Below are 24468 nucleotides of genomic sequence, written 5' to 3' on the forward strand. Positions count from 1 at the left end.
TTTCCCCTCCTTGTATTTGGTAGCTCTATTTACTCAATTTTGTTGCATTGTAACAGTAACTGAAGACTTCACTACATTTCTTTGCTGCTATTTGCATTTTGAAGGTTGAGAAGCAAACACAGAATTTTGGAGTGGAATCCAAGACAGAGTTTAGACCTTGCACACCTGGTTTCTAGGCAGCTTGTTTGCAGTGAAATCCAAGTATCTGTGTTAAATATGGGCACCTGTATACACCTTGTAAATACATGGGAGTGGGGAGCTGTGTAAGCTGGTGGGTGAGAAGTGCTGGAGAGCAGGGTGGGACATCTAGTCTGGCAGGCAGGCACTTCTCTCTTGCCTGGAGAGAGATGCCTGTCTTTACATTGGTTCATAGCTGTGCATATGTTCTTATTGAGGTGTGCCCTTGCTGTAGGGATACAGGACTCAAAACTGGATATTGGCCATAAATGCTCAGCCTTTGAATATTTCCATGGTGGGGCTTCTTAAATTACTTCTGCTGATGGTCTTCCATTTATGAATAATCAAATATTCTGATGAGAAAGCAGTAGATTAGCGCTTCACAAAGGCTGAAGAAGTTTCTTGGCTGAAGGGAGGGCAAACTTGCAGAAGAGGAGGAATCTCAGATGTATAGCTATTTATATACTATAAAGCATATAATGGACTCTCTCATCTCTTCCATGTGCTGAGCAAGGAGCATCTTTGGAATGAAGGCATGTTCAGCTGTCTATGGCTCACTGAACACTTACTCTTAGAGTTGGACCTGAAGCTGTTTATTTTTGTTCTGGTGCTAGTCACTGGTTTAGATGCTGACTTAGTTCTCCAGCTTGATTTTACTCCTGGGTTTTCTTGTTCTGGAATGCAGCACTAATCAGATCTATCTTAGCTGAAGTCTGAATGGTCTCTATTTGTGTTGGCTTTGATTATTTTATTTGGTTTTTAGCTCTCTCACTGTTTCCTATCATCAGTATTTCTTGGTGGCTGGTGTACAAATTGCTGACACAGAAGAGGCAAATTCAATGCTACCAAATCTCTGCTCGTGCCAGTTTTTGTCCTTTTTGTCAGTTTTGCCTCTTGGTTTTGCCATTGCTCACTCCCAGCATTCCCTTGTCCTTTATCAAGTCTCCTTCCCAGTCAGCACTACACTGCTCTTGCTGATATTAACTTTTTCTGGCAAATCCCACAAACAATTTTGTGGAGTGCTGATTTTCTGTCACTGCTGCTTATATTTATTTAGCAGCTGGAGGATGACTGAGCTCTCTGTGGTTGAAGGGCCCTCCTGTATGCTTTAGACTCACTTGGATGCTCTCAGCCTGATCTAAGGGCTCTCCAGCAAGGAGCCACCAACATGCCTCTCAGGAAGTTAGGGAAGCATCTGCTGGAGGGTTTGTTCCAATTGGGTCAGGGACTTGCTCACAAGTTGGTAAAGGAGGAGGGGAACAAACAGACAGTGGTCAGGTCTGGGTACAGCACTGGATGAGGAGCTTATCCTGTGTCATGGGTTGTGTTTCCTCTGTGTATGAGCCAAGAGGGACCACTTGCTTTACCAGCCTCTCATGTGAGCATTCATCCGACACAAGAGGCCCTACTCCTTTCCCCTTGGGGGGATGCTGAAGGCAAGAGCTCTCAAGGGCTAAAGAAAACAAAGCAATGTTTGCTTAGCTGGAGAGCAGAGTGTGCCCTACGTAAATTGTACTAGGACCTTAAAGTGCTTCACAAATGAAGTGCCTCTGAAATTGGCTCCACGAGATAAACGTGAGACGGGATGATGGCATTTCCCCGGCTGATGGGGTGTCCCATTGACTCATTTGAGGATGTATTTTGGTTATTCTGAGTCTCGGATTCAGCAAAAATTAAAAGAAAGACAAAGTTTTCCCAAGGAAGAAAAGGTTCTGATAGTCCTGCTCCTTGTAGATAGCCAACAAAAAGTCCCATGTGTGTGTCCCTTGTAATCACAGTGCAAGGGCTCTACTTGTGGGAAGGAGAGAGAGAAAAAGGATATTCTCTCCACTGGCCTGATAAAACAAGCCATGAGGATGGGAGGAGGCCAGGTGCATTCTTTGTTCCCAGCATCCACATTCAGAGGCTTGGAGGAGTGAAAGGTCCTTGCTGAATGCTGGGATGTTTCAGGTGGGACAGTTTCTGTTTCTGAGTCCAAGTTTCTCTGGCCTCTCTGTGTTAGAGGGTTTTTTTTTGACTTTGTACTGGACTTGTGAAAACTATAGGTCCTATTTCTAATTTTAGGTATCTCTGGTTCAGTCACAGGAGTGCAGGCCAAGCTGACACATTTACAGTGTACTTATTGAAGATGTAGTACCCAGACTCACATGTGTTTTGTACTCTGCAGAAACCAAAATTTTGAAAATATACTGTTTCTAATACAGTAGGAAGAAAAGACCACTTCTTGCCACATACCAGCCTCCTGTAGCTTTTCTTTAATTTCTTGTCTCTGTATACAGAAGTGTCTCATCATACACAAGGACATTTCCCTTCAGTATACAGCCCATTGCAGCAGTCAGTTCCCAGACCTCTTTTGCCTCTATAGGCACCTTGGTGATGCTCTGTATTTCTAGGATTGCCTTATTTCCCATAATGTTTTTTCTCTGATGAACTTAAAATGTGTTTATGCTGGCTGTAGATTATTGGCATCCTGAGTTATTAGTGATCCTTACAGAAGTGGGGATATCAAACTAAGTGGTTCTATATTTGTGGTCTCTTTGTTCCATGATAGTAGACATGATACTACAGTAGAAGTTGAGTTCTATTGTGTAGGAAAGCATGTTTTTGCACCTCAGTGTTAGATCAATCATTTGACATTCCCAGCAATTCAGTTTGCAGGGTGGGGGATTTCATAAAAATGATTAGGCTGAAAAAAATCTAAACATCTTTTCTATCCAAGCCTCACTGTATTTTTTTTTTTTTTTTTTTTGTTACTTTTCCCCCTCCTGTGTGTATCCCCTCCAGTGGATTTTCTGGACTTGTGACATGAGTTTTTATTATGCGGTGCATTAGAGCTCTTGTGAAAAATAAAACATGTGATGTGGAAAGTCTCTAGTAAAGAGTGACTCAGGAAAAAGAAAACAAAACCCTTCAGTCTAACGAAAGAACAGACTGTGTGAAAGTAACTTGGCATTTAATTGGAAATTGCAGTCAGTCTGCAGATGAAACAGCCTTGCTGGCATCTGCAGGTGGGTGTTTTGCTTATGCTTTACAGTTCTCCTTCCTGCTTGTGCTTGTGAATGTGCTTTGCCTGTCAGCTCAGAGGTGCAGACATGGCTGCAATTTGTGGCTGCTCTTTTTCCAGAAGTATCAGCAGTTCCCAATATCACGAGCATTGTAAAACTGTGGTAGTAAGACCCTGCAAAAAATACCTTACACTACAGATGGGTGTGACAGCCCTTGTTTTAGAGATGGAGAGTGCCTTTAGAGGTCATTAGAGATAAGTGATGTGACCAAGATCATGCAGGGCCTTTTGCACTCTAAATTATATCTGGGACTTCTACCTCAGAGGTTCAGAGCTCATGAGGGCATTTTAATAGAGAAACTTTAGGAGGTGCACAGACATACATTCATTTAAGGTAAACGTGATCTGCCATCTTGGGCCAAACCCCAGATTTGCTTTCATCAAGTCTAATTATGATAATGGTTCATTTAACCTCTCTGCCTCCCCCTAACTTCTGCTTTAAAGCAAAGGTGCACTGGCTGAGAAACCTTGGACTGCACAGTTCCATTTTTAGCTCTGTCTGACTCATTTAATGATTTGGTCAGGTTAGTTTGTCCTTGACTCAGTTTCCCCACTGTCAAAATGGCACTAATAACACTGTCCTGCTTTTTGAGGAAGGGTTATGAAGATAAATTAGTTTTGGCTGGAGAAGAGTCCTGCAGGGCTAGCAGAATTGGAAGGAGACAAGCGTGCACTCTGTTGCAAGTATTATCTATCACTTATGTTTCTCACAGCCCTCCTTGACTTTTACTGACTACATTCTTTCTCCTCTTGCAAATCACCAATGTGTATATTGATCAGCAATACCTTGCACAGATTCCAGGGCCATCTCTCCATCAAATTCTTTGCCTTCTCAGAGGCAGATGGTTTTACGGTTGTGGGAGTGAAATCCTGGCCTCGACAATGTCAACAAAGCCAGGATCTCATCCCTGGTTTGCCACTACGTGAGTGCTTCCTCTTCTGTACAAAGGCTGGCTAGGGGGTGACTGCTGCTGTCTCTTTCTAGGGCTCCTCTAAGGAAGAGCAATCCTCTCCAAAAAAAATGCAGAGATGTTTTCAGAGCTAGACAAAGTGATGTGAAGGGATGGTTGGAGATGGAAAAACCAGCCACACAACAATCTGACTTCTTCTAGAGAGGGTTAAGTACTAAATACCTCTTACTGGGTCACTTAATGATGGATGGTAGTTAGTGGGGGTGGGGTAAAGCTGACTTCCAGCCCTGCATCACTAAACAGTTCATTAGGAAAAACACACACAATGGAAAATGGCAGAGAGGCTCAAGTGTCCAATTTCTCTCTTGAACTCTCTGAACAGGAGGCTCCAGTCAGGGGAATCCCTGCCACCCGTCCCCCCCCTCCTTCTCTGGCAGTTTCTTTATTAATTAACGGAGTTGGCTGGGGACGGAAATGGAGGACAATAATCAACATAGATGGGTCTGCAGACCTATTTTTAATAATGTGCTTTGCATCTGTCCTAATTGGTATGGAAACAGTGACCTGATTGGAACGACCGGGAGCCTCTTGGGGCCTTTCTTTCTTCCTTTCTCTCCCTCTGTTTTCTTTTTTGTTTGGTTGAAGTTTGACTTGGTGGGAGTGGAGGGGCCAGTGGGTAAGAAATATAAAACCTAACCTTAGGGGCTGTTCACAGGCTGGGGAGCGAGAGCGACGTACTGGGGAGTGCGTGGGACGTGGGGGCAGGGAGGCCTGGATTGGGAAGTGGGGTGTAAATGCCTCCAGGACAGAAAACCTAGCTGCCCTGAAGAGCTGAGGCCAAGCAAGGGAAGGAAGGGGCAGCAGCTCTCCTGTTTTAGCGTGATGATGGGGAATGTGGTGGCTTTTTTGGGTGAGGCAAGAAAAGCACCCCAAGAGCCAGCTGATGGCCAGTCCTTACCCTGCCTTGCCCTACCCTTACCCTGTAAATTTGTCACATTTGTGTAACAAATGTGTATGCAGCGAGAGACCGCTCCTATCTGCAAGAGATTTTAACCTGAAATAGACGGTGGGGAAAAATGGATGATTTGATATCAGAAGGTGGCTTAGGAGCAAAGCGTGGTCCAGAAACTTGACTCCCTCAGTGCTGCATGAGATACCTACCAGACCACAGACAGAGCTGCCATAATGGCTTAGAGACACTGCACTGGGGAATCCAGAACAAATGCTGTATGTAAACATGCATTCAAAGGCTGTGCCTGTATGGGGAAACAGGATAAAACTCAATTTAACTCTGGTATGTTCTGCAAGGTGGTAACATTTACCTGTTGCAGCTGCTGACATTCTTAGCATTTGCCTGCTCACCCTGGATGCTGTTGGGGTGGGATTGCAGAGACTGAGCACCCCTGGACCTAAGGAGCAATGTGTTCCCATGTTTTCTCCATCCAGCTGTGCTGTCTGTGCTCTGGCTGCCGGGGATGCAGCTGAAGGACTGCTTTCTTTTTCCTCTCACCTATTTAAACAGCTAGCAGCAGGCTCTTGCAGGCTGCCCTGTGTTTGTCCACTCTGCCTTCCAGTGTCTTTGCACTCTCTGGAAAGCAGCTCATGAGGCTTGAGTGTTTGGAACATCACCTTTCTCCATACAGCCATAGCCTCCAGCAGAGCAGAACTGAACAGGAACTGAAAATCTGTCCTCATGGGGAGGATGGAACTTGTGTGCCCAAGCTGAGGAACTTGTTGCCCATGCAAGAATCATACTGGGTGTTTTTGCATTACAGTCTTGGTGCCAAATTGCTGCCTTGCAACTTCACTTGCTGTCCAAAGCTTGCATGTGTGCACTGTCAAACAATGGGATGAAAAAACAAGTCAAACCCGTGAAATTATAATGAAATAAAAGTGATTTTCATATAGACTTGGATAGAAATTGCACATTATTTAAAATAAAGTGAAATGGATGGATGGAAAGATTGGCTCAAGCAGCTATTTTTGTATCTCCCCCTTGAATGTCTCAACATTTCCAAGTCTGGCCATTTTATTTTGAGTTCTACAGCAATTATTTTCTCCTGTAAGCCCCAGCTCATAGGATGAATTACTATAATTGAGAATCTCAGCTTTCTTTTGAGGAAGCTTGCTCTTACACTTGCTACACAAAGCTTGAAGAAATGGTGTTATTGCCCTCAAAAGGATCAGAATGAGAAGCTGCAAACATGATCTCCCACATGTATTGCATTTAGTAATAAGTCTCTGGTGCTTTTCCCTAGTCTCTGTTTTGTGGGGTCTTGCTTGTTAACCTGGACTACTTAGGCAGCTGTGGAGGTATTGCTGAATTCAGGCTCTGCTTATGGATGGTGATCTCTGGTGTATATATAACGCTGCTCTTATAAAGAGGAAGGAAAGAGAGAAAAGAATTGCAATATGAAATGTAGGGGGAGCAGGCAGTGAGCGGCTGCCGCTGCGATGCGTGAGGAGTTGGCCAGGTCCCATGTAAATCAAGGACAAAGTTGACTAATTTCCTGGGTCGGTCATGGTGAAAATATCACATTTCATGGTTTGTTGCCGATTCATAGAAAAATCCTATTAAAACCGGGCAGATTACTTATACAATTTAAACAAATGATGATCAAAGATTATAACATGTTCTGTGGAGAATGAAAGGGAATAGAAATGAACGTGCATCTGGAGCAGCGGGGCCAGCTGGGCTTCGCGGGGCGGGGGCGGCCGGGGCACCGCGGCCGGGAGCGCCGCCAGGGGGCGCCGCAGCCCGCCTTTTGAGGCGGCGGGAGCGGCCTGGGGATCCCGGGAGCGGCCTGGGGATCCCGGGAACGCCTTGGCATCCCAGCTCCGGGGACGGACGGATGGATGGATGCGACCGCTGACCCGCTCGGCTGCAGCCCGCCGCTGCCCATCGGGGGTTTCCCCCTCACAGCCAGGCGCGCTGTGCCCAGCGCGGCGCAGACCCTAAACCCGCACTAACTTGCGATCCCTGCATCACTTCCAAGTTGCTCAGGAAGAAAAACCTAGCCTGAAAATCAACAAAGCTTAGGATGCAAGAACCCGTTTTATCTCAACGTCACAAGGTCTACACTATCATTAAGCCAGACTGTTACGGGTCCCTGCATAGATCTGTCCCCTAATCCTCATCATTGAAATGTGTGAGACCTTCACAAGACCTTCACAAAGTGTCAAATGCCACAACTCTATGCTGAAGAGGAGAATACAGAGGCATGAACATATGCTTATGTTGTAAAGAGCTTTGTGAAGTGATTGCGAAGGTGGAGATGAAATGGGTAAACAGAAATGCATCTCCAAAGAAAATGGCAGAAATTTTAGCGAATACAAAAAAATGATTGGCATGAGGAGCAGGAAAGACAGGATTTTGTTTTGTTTATGTTTTTAAGGGAGATTTCTGTATTTCAGTGTGAATTTGTTACAACAGACAGGGCAGAATTTAATATTTTCTTGTGCACTGCTGAGCACCCTATCCCAAACAGCAATCTATGTGTAACCTACTGTAGTGGTTTTCATAGCGCTCATAGCTTGGAAATCAAGCTTAAATAGTCAAATCATCAACATTCATTTTCTTATACTAAACATCCTGAAGCAGTAGACCCCTGATGCTCCTGTCACAAGGCTTGTTTTGCACAGCTGTCTGTCCAAAGTCCTCTATCGAAGCTTTCCCAAACACTGATAGGTAGGAAGGACTTGATGATTTTAAAGGTCTTCTCCGACTTAAATGATTTTATGAGCGTGTGGGAATTCAGTTGCATCTGAAATTTAGGGATGTGTTGTGTGAATTTACTTATACTGGCACCTCCTTTTTATCTCTTAATCTAGGAAAATGTTGCAATAAACTTGTCTCTGCATGGTCTTCAACTCCAGATCCAAACCCTAATGCCATCTCTAACCCTAGTGTTGTCCAGAGCTAAGGTGTCCATGGCTCCCTTATAATTCAGCATAACATATTTAAGCATTCTGACAGCTACCCTTAACGTTTCTTCAATGACCAGACAAATACACACTAAAACCTCCCACTGTGAATCCACAAACCTGACCTTACTGATCATTGTAACACAAGGACTCAGTGCTGCTGAGAATCTAAACATTGCAGCTATGAGCCTCTTATCTTACCACAGAGGATCTGGGAGGGTTCTGCAATGGAGATATGATGCTGCAGAGCCTCCTGTCCCAAGCCCTAAATGTGAGCTACTTGCAGTATCATTTATGGCTAAAGAACCTGTTGATCTTTGGATATTACCAATGAAAAGTTCAGATCCACTGAGGTAGGCTGCAATCCTGTTGCAGGCTGGACAGAATTTGTCAGTAATCTGCACTAAGTTTTAGTTTTAGTCCTCACTTTATTCCTAGCACGAGTGATGGCCTAGAAATCCAGCTATGTCCAAAAGTTAATCAGAAGATGTTTAAATATGCTGATACTGATTTTACCACTTATCTTACCTCAAGCAATGATGCCATTCCGGTTCCAGCGTTGATCATGGCTCAGTAACCCCATTCTGTCTGACAATTAAAAATGATACATTTTAATCTACTTATCCCTGAGCAGGTTTGGCAGAATTGAGCAACAAAAATTATTTAGCAGAGCCTTGTATCTAGAATGCTAAGCTAGAGCCTAATTGTAATCCTAACCCTGATTTGACCTTTGCCTAGATACTTGCCATCAGTGAAAATAAAGAATAAATATTTGAGTATAGCAACATTAACTTTTATCCAGTTTTGTGAGTCTTAAAGATTTTGATTATTAATTTGCCCCTCTAATCTCTCTTCTTCCAGACTCTATCCCCAACTCTAATCCTATTTTTGATGACAGCTTAGAAACCCAGAATTTGGCATTCTCATCTAGTGGTATCAGACCTTGGCTTTTTTCTGCAGGTCTGACAGTGGTCAATGGTAAATTTGTTTTTTTACAGATCCTGTTGTCCCTAAGCATAACTCAAATCCCAACCTACCAGCATTATACACTCTACTCTCATTGTCACCACACTTGAATCTACTTGTTCTAGCCTTATTTGATTTTGCAGAGTTCAGCAAATATCCAGCTCTCTGTCTGTACCTCTTTAATTTTGCTCTTAACAATAAACCACCAGACGTTACCACAGACCAAACATTTTTTCTTTCTTCAAGATCAGGAATAAGACATTTGAGTCTATTGGCACTGGAGTGCTCTAGTATGAATAATCTGTGTATTCAGTTATTTGGCTATAGAGAACTGAAAATTCTGTTTTCTAAAAAGTAAGTGATTTCACACCTTGAGTGGTGAATAAATAATTTAATTTCTGTGTATTCAAGGAGAGCTGTGGCTGATTTATGCTAGCTGATAGTTCTGGTCTGGTACATACAGCTCTTTGCAATAGAAATACCTAATGCTGCTTCGTGGCTTAAAGGATCCTTGTGATTTATAACAAAATGTGTACAAAGTGTTGCTGAGTAAAAATCAAGAACAGTCTATAAACAGTAAGTGCTGTTGGCTGTGTCCTGTGCCTCTCTTGTATATGCTTTATTCTGGCCAGGGGCTGTGAAATAGCACATGGGAATGGCAGCTGGAGAACGTGGTGGGAGTCATGGTGCTTGGAGGAACAGCTGCAAGTCTCCCTATTTTTAATTCAGTATTGAATACAGTGGTATTGGCTTTTTAGATCCTGACCTGTTCCAGTGCTGCTAATTACATTTGTGAAATGAATGGACATAGGAAGGAACTTGGGGCACTGGAATTACATTTTACAGAGGATGCCTTTTGTGTGAATTTGTGTGATTAAATGTTGCCTTTCTCAGAAAAATGTCACCTGATGTGCGTTAATTTTGGATCACAATGCTGAATTAAGAAACTGAACATTAATTTGTTTGTTAACTTTTGGGGAGTGGAGTGACTTCCACTTTATTTTCAAGTAGGCAGTCAGGATTGAGTGGCAGAGGCTGTAGGGCACCAGCATGTTCTGGATAGGACAACCCTGTGAGTAGCTGGTGTTACTTGAAGGTAAAATAAAATAACATGCATTTTAAATTGGAGAGCAAGTGAAAACCACAGATAGGAAAAAAATTATCTGATAATATGAATAAGCATCTTCCAACAGTGATGTCTTTGTGTAACAAAGCAGTCTTAAAGACTTGCACTTATGCAGAGCTGAGAGGACGTGGTAAGGACCTCTCACTTGGTGTAGCCAACTTACCACCATGGCTGCTTTGAGCCAACATTTTGTAGACTTAGCATCATGTTCATTTCATGTTAATGGTGAGTAAAGCTGATTAGCTGCTGTTTTAACTGCAGGTAACTCATTGTTACTGGCAGGAAACATGTTTCATCTGCATAACAGTTTCATGTGAGCAGTGGGGAACATTTTCTATTAGCGTTTGTTGATGTGAAACGTGTTTCTTAGTGGAATTATGTTTGGAACTGGAAGGGAACTTGATTTTCGTCTTTAACTCCAACTAGGAAACCTGAATCATGAAAACAAACATTTTCATTCTTTCTCAGTGATTTTTGGTATCACTTTTAATGTGTCCAAGATTGGTATCTATTCTGTTTACTATGCACATAGCTAATGAGGCTAGAATCAAGCTCCTTAATGCTGCCCAAAGTATATAAAGGTCAGGTGCACACAGAGGCTGAGGTGAGCTGAGGCTGTGTTCCAGAGAAGCTGTGCTACACCGCTGTCCCTAGCTGCCATGTCCAGGTGAGAGTTTGAGGTCTGTAGGGCCCCAGTGAGGTCTGAGGCAGGCTCAGGTAAGCAGTGTGTGTTCTTTTCCACTCTTGGCAGTGTAACATTCCTTCTTTTCCCTTAGATACCAGGCAATCCTGTTCATACTTTTTTATTTATTATAATGACATCTACCAAAGCTCTACACAGCCCGGAGCTTGAGTTTTGAAAGTGATAGAATAGCGACACTTGATTTTTAAGAAAAGTTTTACTTGCTTTCTTTGCTCATGATTTTCTTTCCAGATAGTGAAGCCAAAACAAGCAATGTTTGAGTCAGTATCTTTCAGAAAATGCCATCATATAGTAATTAATTACATTACCAGTGTGCCTCTCATTCTGAAGGATCTCAAAGCACACAGTCATCCAAATTATAAGAGCAAATGCAAATATATGACTGTGTTGTCAGTAAATACTGTGAGACTCTTCTTAAGAAATGTAGCTTCTAGAAGGTGGAACTTGCTTTAGAGATGGCAATAGCACTACACAAATGTTTTTGTGAGGAGGAGGGAAGAATCCCCCATTTGTTACAGATCAGAAAAGGAATATAGGAAGATTGTTGCCTTGCAACATGATCATTCTAGAGAAGAAGTTTTTGCTTGCCCCAAGCTATAAAAATTAAGGGTGTGGCTTCTTTCTTGATTTCATAGAGATTGTCAAGAATCAAGAGGCTATCCACAAGATGAATTGTTTCCAAGTCTTCATTTATACTGGGGCATGTGCTTAAGGGCCTGGCAGTCACAAAATACAGTCCCAGAGAGCTTTAAGTCCAAGCATAACTTGTCAAAAAATAACTTAATTCTGATTTTGCAGACTTAAATCAGGGAACCCACATATTTACTGCTGCAAGCCTCACTTGCTAGTATATATTTGTATTGCTGGAATGCCAAGGATCCATATTACCTATGAAGGCATTCCTATGCTAGAAAACATATGAATGCAGAACAAACAAAAGATGGTTCCATGCTTTAGAACTCTAGCAATCTAAGAAGATTGTGATGTGGCCAATCATTATAACTGACACCAGAGAAGCCAGTGCCTCTGCTTCAACTTGGCTAAAAAAACCCCAAACCAACAAAAAAAGCAAACAAACAAACAAAAAAAAAAAAAAAAACAAACCAAAAAAACCCACCCACCCAAAAAAACCCCAAAATAAAAAAAAAAAACACCCAACCCCCAAAAACCCCAACAAAACAATAACAGCAAAACCCCCAAATGACAACAAAAAAACCCCAGGCCAAAGCACTGATCCACTTGACCTATTTATAGAGAGGGAAGAGTTAAAGGACAAAAACATATGGAAAAATCTAAAACTATCTTCTCTTCAAATGGTCTCAAGTGTATGGGGAGGAAAGAGGAGAGCAAAACAAAGCCCAGAGAATCTGAAGCTTGGACTGCTTTGTTTTTCCATAAATTTTCCAAGATATGTTGGAGACTCTTTTATGCATTAGCACAGTGTTTAGGAATGAATATTTGTTCAGTGAGATATGACTCTCCTATGGCAGAGCAGTGAAATATAGGATATTTTGCTTGTTGGCAGCAGATTTCTGGCTGTCTATGTTTTTATTAGTGCAGGTTTTTCTATATGAGCATAGCTATTTACCTAGCAAGCAGGGCCAGCAGATAGAAAGTTGAAGAGAGAGCCAGCACAGTTCTAAGCCATGTCAGTTGATAAAAACCCTTAAGGCAAAATATCTACAGGATTGGGCCATGTGCCTGAATCAAGGGAAATGCTGTTACATTTTCCCAGTCACTTCAATATCCTGCAGTTCCTGCACTTCCACAAACACAATTTAATGCAGCTGATAGAATGCCATGCTGAGGATGTTTTGTCAGCTGCCAGTGTTGAGTCTTGGAAATTTTAATTCCTGAGTTGGAAGATGGAGGGAGCTTTTCAGTTGAGGTTGTAACTGGCTGATGATCTTTAGTGTTTTGCTCATTTACCACCAGAGATGATCAGATAGTTACCCCAAGAGGCTTTGATGTACACCAGCATCTGTAGTCTGCTGGTCTGCTTTGTCTGTGTGGTGATAGTGGAGGTATAAGAATCCAAATAAGTAACCTGATTCTCTAGAGGAATAATCTGAGTGTAATTGTTGGAGCTAAATCACACACCAGGGTGTTCTCTGATGGTGGCAGGAATTTTGCTTGAGTGTAAACTGGATCAGACCTGTGGGATCTGATCTTTAATTTGTAATACTTTGCATTTGTGACAAATGCTTGTGGAGGTAAGCAGACCAATTACTAGAGAAGGAAGCAAAGGCAAAGGTTACCAAGTAAAAGAACAGAGTCAGAAACCAATGGTAAGATCCTTATTTCTAAGGTGATTCCCTAAGCTCTTGGTGTTTTGCTTGAATAGCTGCTGAAAACAGAGAAGGAAAGGCAGTCTTTGCTCTATAGATTGAGAGAGGAACTGTGAGATAAAAGGCAACAGGGAATGAGAATTAGAGGTGGCTTAGGGAATGTACGGAGATTGTCTAAAGTAGCAGTAGCAGCATAAAAAAATGGGAAAAAGCTTTTTTTGAAAATGTCATTATAAAGGATTTTGCCGACGGGCTTGTGATGAAGACCAATGAAACAAGCAAGGGACATTTATAAGGAGCTCCATTCCTTCACAAAACCTGTGAGGGGCACAAGGACACAGTTTGGAGAGCCAGCAATTAGCAGTGGGTGTGGGAATAGAGGTGATTAAGACGTGGAACTCTCTTTTCTTGCCTAAAATAAGAGATGTTGAGTACAGGCAACAGTGAAAGTTCTTGAGAGGGAATACAAACACCTTCTCATTGCTGTGTTAGAGAAAGAAAAAGCAGTGGAGAGGTAGAAAGGAGGGCAACTCTACTAACAGGTAGGCTGGGAAGGTCAGCTGTGCAGTAGCATAGCAGAAAGGAGCAGCAAGTTTCCAGGGCAGAGACATGATGGTTATGAAACCTAGTGCCTATGTGGACTACATAGTTATATCTATGTCTTGGATCATCTAGAGACTCTGCCTTCAGACTCTGTTTTTAGCTTCTCTTATAATTTAGTATTATCTGAATAAAATCTGCATAGTCAAGAGCTTGAAATTGCAACCAAACTACTATGAAAGTCAACTAAGTAGGGTCAAAGTGATCTTAAAATGTCCTTCCAAAGAAGCATGTAATTAAATTATTTAACTGGGGATAAAAGTTTGCCAGTAAGGGAGTCAATGTGCAGCATCTCAGGATTTACTATATTTAAATAAACGATAGTTTTTAAGTGGCTGTCCAGCATGATCAGATTATAGCCTCTGGGACATTGATTGTAGGGGAAGCATCGTTGTTATGCCCAGTTTGAGGAGAAACTGATCAAGTTCTCTGGGGCTACCATCACATGCAACAAATGCAGAACAATAATAATTTATAAAGCATATTGAAACCTTCTAATAGAAAAAGTGCAATTGCGCTGCATTTGCAGTACATCTGCCTTACTTTAATTGATATTTTGCACTTATTGCCAGCCTTGGTCTCCTGTTACAAACATTTTTCATTTACAAGTGCTTTCCTTAATGCCATCACACATACAGAGGCATTCCTACTAGTCCAGACTTGCTCCCATGCAGCTTTCCCTGTGACAAGTAGGGCTGTTCTGAAGTATGCAGAATTCCAGAAAGAAACACAAATACCAGCCTTCACATTGTCAGAATGAAAGCAAATAAGTACACATATGAGTCAAATGTATAGATGGATTTCTTTATTTACATGGTTTAAAGTATCCTTGTGTTTTATAATAATGTGATGTGTGGTTCACTCTGCATGATATTAAATAGCAAAAATAGGCTTGTAGCACCCAAAAGTTGTTCATCTTGCATTTTGGTACAGTTCTGTTTTCTCTGTATTTCCTATTTCAGGTTTTATTTCTAGAACAAGATTTGTATTGCTTAGAAACTCATTGGATTGGATTCTTGGATTCTTTAAGAAGCAGACCTTTTCTGAGAAATCAGGTCCCTGGTATATATTTATTGCCTTCAATCCTGAAAAGATTTTTTTTTTAATGTGTTTAGTTTGATTTCAAAATAATTGCCTGGACATATAAAATAAATTGCAGAAATAAATCTGTGTGGATCCAGAGGCCTTACTAATCAATATATGTGTTCTTCTGGACTTGTTTTCTTCATATCTATTTCCAGAGTTGTAAATACAGGGTATTTTGGTTTGAAATACCCTGTGTGATTTCTGCAGTAAAGGCATTTCTCTAATGAGATGAAAGTTGAAACAATAATGACAATTGCAGTATCAATGGGCAAATTTTAAGTATCCTTCTGAACAAAATGTCCAGCATACAGCTGAAAAATAATTTTTTGTGATAGGTTGGGCACAGAGTTATAGTTAATGGGGTGGCTTTAGGCTGGTGACCTGTCACTAGTGGAGCTCCCCATGGCTCCATCTCAGGCCCTGTGTTCTTCAGCATCTTCATCTACAACTTGGACACAGGACTTGAAGGAATACTAAGCAAGTTTGCCAACACTAAATTGGGAGGAACCATCGACTCACTTGAGAACAGAGAGGCCCTGCAGAGAGACCTTGATAGTCACTAATTGGAGCAATCATCAGTTGTATGAAGTGTAACAAGAGCAAGTGCCAGATTCTGCGCCTGCAGCAGTGCAACTCTGTTTGTGTGCACAGGCTGGGGAAGGACAGGCTGGAGAGCAGTGCTCTGAAAATGGACCTCAGGGTCTTGGTTGACGGCAAGTTGAACATGAGCCAACAGTGTCCTGGCAGCCAGGAAGACCAAGCCTGTCCTGGGGGGCATCAGGCACAGCATGGCAAACCAGGCAAGGGAGGGGATTGTCCCAGTCTGCTCTGCACTGGGGTGGCCTCACCTCGAGTGCTGGGGACAGTTTTGGGTGCTACAATAGAAAAAAAAGCCATTAAGCCATTAGAGTGTCCAAAGGAGGGCCATGAGAATGCTGAAGGGTCTGTAAGGGAAGATGTATAAGGAGCAATTGAGGCCACTTGGCTTAATCAGCCTCGAGAAGAGGAGATTGAGGGGAGACCTCATTGTAGTCTCCAACATCCTTATGAAGGGATGTGGAGGGCAGGTGTTGATCTTTGCACTCTTGTGACCAGTGACAGGACTCAAGGACACAGCACAAGGATGAATCAGGGGAGATTTAGGCTGAATATCAGGAAAAGGTCTTTTACCCAGAGGGTGGTCAGGTACTGGAATAGGCTTCCCAGGAAACTGGTGACAACACGAGTAAGATGTGTTTGGACAATGCTTTCAGGCACATAGTGTGACTCTCAGGGGTGTCCTGTGCAGGGCTAATAGTTGGACTTGATGATCTTGTGGGTCCCTTCCAATTCAGCATATTCTGTGATTCTATGGTTCAAATCTAAAGCAATTCTGACATCACCTGATCATCGATTTGCCTCTTTGGGACAGCTATATGCATCAGCATGCACCACTACACAAACAACACAGAATTTTAACAGCAGGCAATAAAAAGTACCAAAGTCTACTGAATCATTCAGAGCTGCTTAAGTGGCTGGCTCTCGTGGTTTGTGCTGGAGTGTGAAGAATCCAATGCTCCAACATCACCACCCTTGTGTGCTGTCCAAGATCCGTAAAGCCCGCAGATGGTCAGGTTTGCCATTGCAGATCAGAGCTCACAAGTTTTGTCATGGTTATGTGAAATTGAAGATTGTGTAGAATGGAGGCTGGGTTTATGCTTAAGTACTCAAAGAGGACTCAGTAGGACTGTTCTGTGACCTGGAGAAAAATGGATTTATCTCATGGTCATTTTATAATATAGGAGCTTATGCAGGGAATCATGGAATTAGTTCTAATTGAAGTTAGCTTGCTGTTATTGCTATGCATAGGTATAAGCTCATTTTGAAAAGAAATCAGAATAAGCTCAGGTTTATATGACTTTTCTGACTTGGAGTGCATAGTATGTGTATCTGTCATGATTATTTTGTTGCTGTTGAAGTGATTCTTGAAAAGAAACAGTGAGACACCATGTCCAATCCAATAGAGAAGTCTGTGCAAGGACTGTCGTTGACACCACAGGATGTTCAAGCCAGTCCTCCTTTGTTATCATAGCATTTGCATTCTCATTCTCAAACTTGTGTGGTTTTAGTTACAAATTTCTGGTTTGCTGTGGTTTTCTATTTATGAAAAATCTTTTCTTGGCTGTTTATATCCTTTTTTTTATTCCATTCTTACTCTAGCAGTTTTTAGTAATCTTGATAGCTTGTTTCATGATTTCTTCTGTAGCTAGCTGATTCAGGGGGACAGACTTTGTGCACTGTAGCAGGGCTGGTGGCAAGTATCCTGCTTTCTAGAGAAAGAGAACCTTTTGGTGGTAAGGAACAACCATGACATTGAAGGATAACTTTGTGTCGGAAGTGATAATTCTAAGCTCAGCAACACTAGTGTATAGTAAAGTCAGAGAAGTTGTTCTACATTTATATAGAGATAAGAGCTTGAGTCTTTAGAGGACTACTTGCCTAATAAATAAGCCTTCAGCTGATTTTCTGATATTGGAATTTTGTTCTACTCAAAGTGAAGGGATGTGAGTGCCTTTGTGGAAATTCTCAGTGTAGGAGTGACTGTGCAGCCACACTAGTGCATGCTGAGTCTATGAGAATGTGTACATCAGGGTGAGTCTACGATCTCTGGGTTGTGAGTGTGAAACTACAATCTCTGAGTGTGAGAATGCAGTGGTGAGTGTAAGTGTACTTACCTGTGTGACACTGAGGCCGTGAGTACCTGTGGGGGACTTGATATGTGACCATGTGTGGTGTGCATTGTGCAAAGGTTCAGCCCATCTGTGTATTGATATCAGTGCCCAAGTGGGATTGTACAAACATGTGAGTGAAGCACGGATGTGAATGTGTATGTGAACATAGGGACAGCATAGCCATGAACGCATATGTGAGCCTGAGTGCAAGTATTAGTATATTTCTAAGTGCAGAACATATAAATAAATGTATGTAAGTGAAATGTGTATACTACCAGATAAACTTAGATGGAGAGATCCTGTGCCAGGCATGGCCTCTTCTCTGTTCTATCCATTTCTGTACATGTGTTAGCTTCAAAGATAAAAAGTGCCCCAGCTTGGCTCTAGCCTGGGCAGCAGCCCTGAGTGCGCAGTTGCTCTGCCAGCTCAGTGTGTTTGTGTGCTCTTGTGAGAGAGTTGGTAATTGTGAGCGCTCCCTAAGAGAATCTCTGGGGCCAGGGGATACAATAGGCAAGGGTCTAGGGTCTGAAACTGTAGACTTTAATAAAGCCACTGACAGCAAATAAGAGCCTGACATGTGAGTCACATTACTGACAACAAGGGCTGCTTTGTAGTCCCATCTGCACCCTGATCGGGTCCCGTACAGTAACTGAAAGGACAGAACAAACTGCTGCTGCCTTCAATAAATACAACAGTGCCACAAAGGCGGCCGAACAGACCAACTTTGTGTGGCTTTGCTGCAGCTGAGCTACTCCCCTGGTTCTCTTCCTTGCCTCCCCCACCAGTGAAAATGACTGACGTTACCTCGTAAGGGTTGCTTGTGAGCCCTGACTATGTGCTTGTCCCCATGGCAGTCATTACATGTAGCCCTATAGCATCTTTCTTCCCTCCCACCCCTTGTGTTCCTTCATAGCCTTTCCCTTTCTCTGCTTCCAGTGACTGGGAGAGGCCCAGAGCCTCTGCTCATGAGCCATGTCCCCTGGACCTCATGCCCCTGTCTGGGCTAGCCAGCACTGGGAGCTTAGCAGAACCTTACATCAGGCTGTGAGCATAGTCACCTGAGATGTCACAGTAACTTGAATAGTTACTCCAGACTCCCACTGGAGTGGTCATGATGACAATGTTGGACACGCCAGTACAGAAACTTGAATGCCTTTCAGACCCTTAGTGGTTGGTCACCTCCCTAACCCAGGTAGCATCAGGGACAACAGAGTTTTCTATTTATCCAGGTGTCAGAAACCTTTTTTGCTGGCTGCTCTCAGGGTTTCTTACTCTTCCCTCCATCTGGGCCTCTCTCCTTTGGCTTGGTGACTTCCCCAGGTGAAGAGCTTTCACATGGAGCAAAAAAGCCTTGCAGATTTACCCCTCTTCAATGGGAATTTGTGCCACTGTTGTGTCTTTCTCAGTGCTTCTCTGGCCTCTCTTTTTCAGCTTGTCCTAGAGAAAGGACTTTAGTTGGACTGCATGTGTTGTCATGTACTGAAAGAGTTATAAACTGTGGAAAAGATCACTAGCTTATAAATCAAAATATAAGCCTGTGGTTGCCAAAGGTGTGATGTTAGGTATCAGGATAATATCTGTGTTGTCTGTCCTAGCCCGCTGTCTGCCAGTCCACCAAACAAAAAGTCTAAATTCTTCTCTGCTTGAAAAAATGGAAAATCAGACTCAACAGTTTATGCCTAGCAGAACCTCTGTGCCCTCCTGTATCATGTAGTGCACACAGAGCTCAGTTCCCTGGAGGTTAGGGTGGGAACCCTACCATTGGCCCTGTGCTTCTACAGTGTGCAGTAGCCAGCCCTGTCAATGTCTAATTGACGTTGTCTTCAGACAAGAGGATCTCAGTCATAGTGATTTGTTCCTAAGATATAAGACTTACCAACTTTAAAGGTCAGATTTTTCAGCTGGCGACTAGTATATTGCAGCTTTTGGGAACATAACATGGTAGAGGTGGGAATGCAGCAGATCTTTCCTTGAAAAGGAGAACAGACTTCAGGAAGCAAACAAATTCAGGTTCTGAGCATCTTTAGGAAATCCTACAGTACAGTCTTCTGTGGAAAACACAACTCTGTGATTTTACATCTCTTTCTGTTTCAGCAAACACTTCAGATAACATTAAACACGGGAAAGTACAGACCAGCATAATACAAATCAGCAAGCAATAGGAAGCAATATCTCCTACAGAGATGCATGCAGAAGAGAGAGAAGGATTTCACTGGTGTCACATAGAAAATGCCCAGATCCTATAGTACAACGTGTTGATAGGTGATGTTTATAGGAACAGCTTGTGATGATGATTTGCATAACACAGTGATATTTCTTAGAGTTAATCTCTGGACCTTCTCCTAGAGATTTCTGTTCTCTCTGTATCAATAATATATAAAGGATTAAACACCACTGTTTTGAAATAACCTACATAGCTGAGAAACTTTAAGTGTCTTTAAGAAACCAGAAATTTTAAATCCTGTAGAAAATGTGGTCTGTACTTCTTAAGGAAATGTCTGGAATTTTTGGAAAAAAAAAAAAAAAAACAAAAAAAACAAACCAACTTAAACATCTTATGCACTATTAAAAGAGAATGAAAATTCCCCCACATCTGGCTCAGTGCTTTGGTCACATAACAAGCTTCCCTTTTGCTTTGGTATTTAGGCTAAGAACTGGACAGGGTGAGGCTAATAAACCTGCAGTCATGGTATTTGATGGTGGCTGTCAGTCCCCTCAGTCCTCACCTGTGCTTACTTCCTGTAGAGGCTTCAGCTGAGGCACAGCTGGCAAAAGTGGGAAATTACTCTTAAGCAAGGAGTCTACAGTAACAGCACCAGTACCTTCCTCTAGAGCCCCTCTACCTCTTGAAAGGTAGGAATTGAGAGATCCCATTTCTAGTAGTTTGATACCTGAAGAGAAGAAGTTTCCTAGAAGAAGATGGAAAGATGGAGCCCATAAGAACAGGAATGGACTTGGCACAGACATGCTAGATTGTATGTTACTGCAGGGAGTAGGAAGCTGCTTGCTTGTCCCAGCTGTTTTGCACCAGACAATTGGAGAGGACAGCTTTAAATTCTTCTGGCTGTATTTTGAAAAAGGTGCAGTTGGTAATTATTTGAATTCATTTTTTTTCTTTCAATTTCTCTTTCTTTTCTCCTTTCATTGAAGAACTGGTTGGTTACATCATTGAAGTAATCATTTCTGGAGAAGCATAGCTCATTGAGTGCCAAAGTAGTTTAGTTTTAATTTTTCCAGGTTTCTGACTGGGTTCTCAAAGTGATCTTTACTAATGATCCCTGAAGATTGAACCTGATTCTATCTGTTCTTAAGCAAAGTCTGTCAGAAGTGCTATAATAAAATGCAATGGAAAGCTGAGTGCAAATATATATAAAAAATAGAAATAATAATTAAAAAATCTTAAGGCTAACAGAACTTTGGAAAAGAAAAGCTGTGGAAGGCATTGGAGATTTTTTTATACTTTCCTCTGATAAAGCTGAAGCCTAATTCAGTTCTCTATGAATGCAGAAAAGAACTAGGGCTGCATTTGGCAGCCCATGAAGTATGGGCTTAGTGTGTACAGCCTCATCTAGCATACCAGAGAGTGAAGGACACGATAGCCAGATTCAGGCTAACAACTTAAAAGGAGAGCATACCAGTCTCATCATTCTCTTTTTAAAATTTATTTTCCCACCCTTCCCCCCCCACCCTCCCAAGAAATGCTCATTTGCACACTAATGACTTTTTGTAAGTAATTGATGTCACAGATACTCAAGACTGAAAATAGTCTGAGTGGAACTTCATGTCTATCCTTTACCAACTACTAAGAAAAGGAAGAGGCCAGCTCCTGCAAGCCCTCTTGAAAGTGGCAGCCTAGACTCTCAGGAGGTGTAGAGCATGCACTTAAGTCAAGGACTTCCTCTTAGTATTTGTCAGCTCTTCTGATTTTGCTTTGGGATCTTAATTTTTTCAGGTCATAGCCAAATCTTGGAGATTTGAGAGATAAAAGAAACTAAGCTCCAGAAAATCTCAGAGCCTTAGCAGTTCTGATCAAATAAGGTTGTACTTATGGCTGAGGTCCAGTCTGGTTCAAGATAGCTTATTTAGGCCTATGGGGAAAAGAAGTAACCTTCTGGGAAAGACTATTTGGTCCTAAATTGTCAGCCATTAAATACAAGAGTATTTTGCCAGCAGAATAGGAGAAGCTACTTCCAATAAAGCCAATCAAAAGCAATTTCCCTGCTGAAAGGTGGCCTACCTGAGACAGAGCAGCCTGCACCAGCTGCACGCCGCTGCTGTCAGACTTGGCCGGGTCTGTCAATTAAGGGAACACAGAGCAATCTGTGAGCGCTGAAAGGGATCCCTTCAGAGCCCTCCGCGGCTGAGAGACAGGCCCATTGTCTGCGTGCATGTCTCACATAGTTTCAGAGTCCTGATAAGCAGGCATGCCATGAAAAACTACATTATATGGTGAGCTCGGGAATACTTTGTCTGGGGGTAGATGAGATGGGGGTGGGAGAAGAGGTAACACTGCACCTTTGCATTGTGGGAGGTGGGGCAATGAAAGACGTCGCGTTTGGTGGTCCCCCAGCATAACTTGCTTTCTCACAAACTCTTGTTGAATGATGAAGTCGTAGTTTCCCCTAATTCCCCTCCTCCTCTCCATCCTTGTCATTTCTTCTGGAGCTCAGAAATCAGTTGGGAAATTACTGCAGCACTGAGAAGACAGGCAGCTTAACCACCTTCAGCTGCTGCCTTGCCACATATTGAGAGTCCTTTTTGCTGTGAATCTGTGACCCCCAGGGTCTGTAAGTCTGTGGGCAGGGAAGAGTGAAGACTTCAGACTTCCATGCATGGGCTGTAGAGAACATAGAATAGGATATGTCAACACAGCTCCTAGGGGAAGAAATAAGTGGGGTTCACTCACCAGCTGCTAAGAAATGTTTAGTTTCCTTTTCCTTAGCTTATCGCCTGGTGCCTGGATCCCTTGGTGCAAATGGGCCCTTTGCATTTCCTAAATACAGAGTCAGAAGAGCTGGTGCTCTTGGATGAGCACCTCTTAGTCTACAACAGGATGTTCTCTTAGACTCCACTGCTTCAATTTGGCAGTATGTAAAGAGGTCAGTACATACAAAAATGCCTGCATAACAAAGCAAATAGGCCACTCTACATAGAAAGAGAAGGTTCAAGCAGAACTCTCTTTAAAATAAAAGATCCACTATGTAAAGCTAGTTTTCCATATGCTTGGGAGAATATGGAGACTGTGCTCTGTGTGATAGGATGCAAAGAAATGTATATGTGGGAGTAAGCAACTCTGTTACTAATGCAGTAACATAGATTTGGAAAGAACCAATGCCGTGGTTAAACCAAGAACATGAAGGATGGCTCGCAAATGACTTTTCTTACACTTTTCCTTTCTCCTTCTGGCTGAAGTTTTTTTTTTTGCACTCAATTAAGCTGATAGTCTTCTTGTTTAATTTTAGTTGCAGGCACTCTAGATGATCTTAGTTCAGTGTTTAAGCCAAAGTTTGTTGTGGACCATGCCTACTTTTGACTGTCATAGACGTGTTGGACAAAAGCCATTTCTGATAAAGCAGTTATATTCTGTGGACCTACCAAGGGATGAGCCTGGCCCATATTCTTCAGCTTTCATATCGGTTTTTTGGCGGTACAGAGGGCTGCCAAAGAGAGGATTGGATTTCCGATCATTCAGTCATTAGTCTTCAGCAGATATACTCTTGTCAGGCTTTAGTGATTTGTCTGCAGCACACCCAGTGTACAGTGACACTCCAGGAGATGGCAGGTCCTAGTTTTTCCCAGTAGGGATATATGTCTTGGCTCAGCATATTTGATAAGAAAAATTAATGAATTTGTTATGGGATTTAAGCTCTTCTTTAATCTCTGACTTGGTGAGGTTCATGGAAACCCATATTTCTTTTCATGTTAAATAAAGCTCCCACCATGGATGCCAAGTCCTACTGTCTATTCTCACGTTCTTCACTGCACGCACACTTGTACCATATTGCCACTCCTGGATAAAGCTGTTGTTCTGACATATTTGACTTATTTTCAAAGATTTTTAAATTCTTGTGTTTATTCTGTATTTTAATTCTTTCTGTTTATATATATGTATACATATCTATATATACATACACACACTTAAATTGGCAAGAGAGACTGGGCTTTCTTTAATTTCTCTTCCTCAATTCTTCAAACCGAGACCTTGCTAATGTTCATATTAGTTTCCTAAAACTGTGTATTTCCCCCTCATCCTCATATAAGTGCAATTCATGACCTTTCCAAATCCTGGCAGACACTTTTCTGAAGCACTCCACAAGCCCACAGCATCCACTGAGTCACAATGTGGGCTCTGGAGGGCACCTTGAAGAACCTTGTAATTTCCTTTGGCTTGTTTCTCTTGGTGTTTTTTTGGGCCTGTTGAATCTCAGTCATTCTTGATGAGGGAAAGATAAGTTGAGGCATCCCACAAAACTGCCAGGTCTTTTCAGCAAAATAAACTGTCTCTTTTGAGAAGCTTATATAAAGACAGTCCTAGCACAATCGTCACATTGCATTTTTACTTGCTTCAAAGAACAGCGGACTAATTAAGTGAAGATATTTAGCAGATTGTCATCAGGAGGCAAGTGAGCCACTCAGGGAGATGAATGGGGTAGTTTGTGCTTCTTGGAATTGTTGTTTCAATATCTTGTCAGGCTTGAGCAGATACCAATGGCTTCAAGAAGGGTACATATTCAATCTTCCATATATGTTCAAGACAGAGCTGAACTGCTTCATTGTAACATGGAAGCTGAAGAGCAGAAGGGTAGGTGTCAAATTGATTCCTGGTGTATCCTGCTGTAATTTCAAGGTACAGAAGCCCATTTCTCCTCCTTGCTGTGGTGTTTCTACCAAATTTGTGAGCCAGTGCTCCAC

The 24468-nt window shown here is 42.3% G+C and overlaps 2 long non-coding RNA genes across 9 annotated transcripts in view; both read left to right on the forward strand.

Moving 5' to 3' along the window:
* LOC135306517 (uncharacterized) overlaps positions 1 to 24468 on the forward strand; it is a 207583-nt gene that overhangs the window by 16942 nt on the left and 166173 nt on the right. The window lies entirely within an intron of this gene.
* The window catches only part of LOC135306523 (uncharacterized), a 47963-nt gene continuing 42149 nt past the window's right edge, over positions 18655 to 24468 (forward strand). Inside the window, exon 1 of the long non-coding RNA XR_010367328.1 lies at positions 18655 to 18748. This is a non-coding gene — a long non-coding RNA (uncharacterized LOC135306523). The remainder of the gene's footprint in view (positions 18749 to 24468) is intronic.

Source organism: Passer domesticus, chromosome 8, assembly GCF_036417665.1.
Source record: "Passer domesticus isolate bPasDom1 chromosome 8, bPasDom1.hap1, whole genome shotgun sequence".
Taxonomy (NCBI): domain Eukaryota; kingdom Metazoa; phylum Chordata; class Aves; order Passeriformes; family Passeridae; genus Passer; species Passer domesticus.